Raw genomic sequence first — 4,193 nt, 5'->3', positions numbered from 1 at the left:
TAGACTAACCCAATTGATTCTGGTTCGATAATTTGGTGTCTAAGGTAAGTTGGACAGATGCGACCGACTAGTTTTTAATTGGGAGCTACTCGACTCGAATGCGTTCTTGTCAAGTTAATGGCATATCCCTTCCATCGATCTCACTTACCTGGCCATATGTGTCGATCCAGTTCTAATTTGAGGTGGCTAACAATTCGAGCTAGCCCATGTCACTAGGTTAGTCATAATTGTTATGACTATGTCAAGTCAAGTTTAATAAAACCTAAATCAAATCTTCCTAAGAAAATATTAAGTCTAAGGTCTTCCACCATTGTGGATGTGCGGGTCCTTCCCGGGGTTGATTGTTCTCGGTTGGTTACAATAGCTCAGTTGCACCGGGAAGATGCAACCATGTCCATTAGGCATTGGATGCTACGGATTAGAGGATGGATTGTGCTTAATATTTCGAATATGATGAGGGACCAAATCAGGAATCTAATTCGTGCAAATGGTGGATCTGACTTAACTAAGGATTGGAGCAATATTTCGGGCACGGTGAGCTTCATGAATTAGAAATCAAGTTTTGGGTGTACCATGATTAGAGAATCATTGGACAATAGTTGTCCACTCATCGATTGACCCATCACCAATAACTGTTAGGTGAGGTGATGAGCCAATCGGTGAGACCGCACCACCCACTAGAAATCATTAATCACGGAGATTTTCACATCTCTCCCTAGGGAGTGTAGGGATTTGAGAAAATATTGAGAGCCTAATTTATTTAAAAATGAAACCCCTAAATAAATTGGTTAAGTCTGATTACAAAATCTAACTAGAAACTTTTGACTCTCTACAGGAAACATGTTTGCGTCCAACCCCCTGACCAAAATACTAGACACCCACAGATTGACTAGACTTAATTTTAAGGACTGGTTGAGAAACTACAGAATTATTCTGGATTCTGAGAAACTGACTCATGTCTTGGACCAGGACCCACCTGCCATACCAGCACGTCCAACTGCTGAACAGAGAGTGTCTCTGAAAAAGTGGATGGATAACGATAACAAAGCCAGGTACTACATGTTGGATGCCATGTCTGATGACTTGCAATGCCAGCATGAGAATATTATGACTATCCTTCAAATATTGACTCACCTACAAGAGTTGTTTGGTGAACAAAGTCGCGCAGCCAAGTATCAAGTCTGCCAAAGGCTTTTTAAGGCTAAAATACGTGATGGGCAGTCAATCCAAGATCATTGTTTGTCAATGATCAAGGATATTGAGGAGCTTAAGAAGCTCGGTGTTATCTTAGACAAGGATTTTTAGATTGATGTGATCCTTCAGTCCTTGTCTGATGCATATGGTCAGTTCATCATGAACTTCTATATGCATAAGATGCAGTGTACCTTGGCTGAGTTAATGAACATATTGGTTACGGTTGATCTTTCATTGAAAGGTTCAAAAGGCTCAGTCCTTACTGTGGAGTGGACTTCTTCCAAAAAAAAAATTTTGGAAAGAAGAAGAAGTCTGCAAAGAAGCAGAAGGTGGATGGAAAGAAGAAGAAGATGGAACCGAAGAAGAAGGCTGCTGAAAAGAAAAAATATTTTCACTGCAATTCAGACGGCCATTGGAAGCAAAATTATCCTCAGTACCTAGCCACCCTAAAGAACAAGAAGGATGGTCCTTCTGGAGGTACGCTCGTTATAGAATCTAATCTTAGGTTTCTTCTGCATCCAGTTGGGTACTTGACTCTGGTTCTAGTGCTCATTTGTGCACTTCTATGCAAGGTCATGAGGAGAGCAAAAGTTGAGGGATGGGATATAATCTTACGTATCGAGAATGGAGAAAGAGTTACTGCTGTAGCCGTGAAACCTACCCTCTGCGATTATCGTTAGGATTAGATTTAGTTCTTAGAGATTGTTATTATGTGCCTGTAGCAAGCAGAAATTTGATTTTTGTTTCATGTTTAGCATAAGAAGGCTATGTGATTAGCTTTCATAAGAACCATTGTAATATATTTTATGAAAATAATAAAGTTACAAATGGTTTTCTTATTAATGATCTCTATCAGCTATATATTGATGTATCTGTATTTCATATCGAGCAAAATGTGAATGCCATGGGAATTAAAAGGCCTAGAGATAGTCTAAATGATAGGTATCTGTGGCATCTAAGGCTAGGTCATATAGCGGAAGACAGGGTTAACAAATTGAAGAAATTTGGGCTATTGAGTCTGTTGACTTTCGAGTCATGTCCAGTTTGTGAATCATGCCTTCAAGGCAAAATGACCAAGCTCCCTTTTACAGGACATGGAGAAAGGGCTACATACCTACTTGCCCTAGTACATACAGATGTGTGCGGCCCATTTGATGTGCCGGCTAGAGGCAACTATGTCTACTTTATTACTTTCATCGATGATATGTCTACGTACGGGTATGTGTTTCTAATGAAACATAAGTCTGAAGCCTTTGAAAAGTTCAAAGAATTCAGACATGAAGTAGAAAAATAAATAGAAAAGCTCATTAAGGTTCTTCGATCAGATCGAGGAGGTGAATACCTTAGTCGGGAGTTCCTAGACTATCTTAAGGACAATGGCATAGTCTCTCAATGGACTCTATCTGGAATGCCACAACTTAACGGAATTTCAGAACGGAGGAATCAGACCCTATTAGATATGGTCCGTTCCATGATGAGCTTCACAGACCTCTTTGAGTTTCTCTGGGGATATTGTCTCATGACAGCAATATATGTATTGAATAGGTTTCCTCTAAAACCGTTCCTACCACACTGTATGAGATATGGCATGGTAAGAAGCCAAGTCTAAGTCATCTCAAAATTTGGGGTTGTCCGGCTTATGTCAAGAGACAGCAGGCGAACAAGTTAGAGTTCAGGTCTTTTAGAGCTCGATTCATAGAATATCCTAAAGAGTCATTAGGATACTATTTCTATATTTCGGAAGATCACAATGTGATTGTGAATCGACATGCTATTTTTTTTGAAAAATAGTTTATTCAAGATGGTGGCATCGGAAGAATAATTAAGCTCAAGGAGAATATCTCCCAAGAGCAACGAGCTAAAGAACTTGAGGACCCAATCAATTAGAACCAGTCCTAACACAATCTCTTCCACCTCATAGATCGACTAGGGTTTTCTGTCCTCTGAAAGTTCTTAGGTACTATACAAGAGGAAGTAGAGAAAATATTCCTCACGAAAAATGGGGCTCATGGTGATGACCCAAGACTTATGACGAGGCGATATCAGATATCGACTTCGAAAATGGTTAGAGGCAATGAGATCAGAAATTGACTCGATGCACTCAAACCAAGTCTGGACCTTGGTAGATCCACCTGAAGGTATTGTACCTATTAGGTATAAATAGATCTTCAAGAGAAAGATAGGTGCAGATGGAAATGTGGAGACATTCAAGACTAGGCTCGTAGCAAAAGGTTATAGTCAGCGCAAAGGCATTGACTATCAGGATACCTTTTCATCCGTAGTCATGTTAAAATCCATCCGCATATTGCTTGCTGTTGCAGCCTATTTCGATTATGAAATATGACAGGTGGACGTGAAAACGACGCTCTTAAATGGATATCTTGAGGATGATATCTATATGGAACAGCCGTTGGTTTCACATCCAGTGATGATGATCACAAGGTCTACAAGCTGCAAAGGTCCATTTATGGACTTAAGCAAGCATCTCGGAGCTGGAATACTCGTTTAATGATGTGATCAAAATGTTTGGTTTCATCAAGAACGAGGAGGAACCATGTGTGTTCAAGAAGGTCAGTGGGAGTGCAGTTGTCTTTCTCGTACTGTATGTAGATGACATTCTCCTAATTGGAAATGATATTTCCATGTTGACCTCAGTCAAAATATGGTTGTCTAAGAAGTTCTCTATGAAAGATCTAGGAGAGGCATCCTTTATACTAGGTATTAAGGTCTATAGAGATAGACCAAATAGGATGCTGGGACTCTCACAGAAGATGTACATAGGGAGGTGCTAAAAAGGTTTAGTATGAAAAACTCCAAAAGAGGTTTAGTACCTTTTAGACATGGCATTCATCTCTCCAAGAAGATGTGCCTTAGCACACCTGAGGAGATTGAACACACGAGCAAGATCCCTTATACTTCAGCAATAGGAAGCCTCATGTATGCCATGCTATGTACACGACCTGATATAGCTCATGCTGTGAGTGTCACAAGCAGATATC

The sequence above is a fragment of the Elaeis guineensis genome, chromosome 3 (genome assembly GCF_000442705.2).
Source record: "Elaeis guineensis isolate ETL-2024a chromosome 3, EG11, whole genome shotgun sequence".
In the NCBI taxonomy this organism is placed as follows: Eukaryota; Viridiplantae; Streptophyta; class Magnoliopsida; order Arecales; family Arecaceae; genus Elaeis; species Elaeis guineensis.
The sequence above is the reverse complement of the archived record's forward strand: the minus strand, read 5'-3'. Positions refer to the sequence as shown.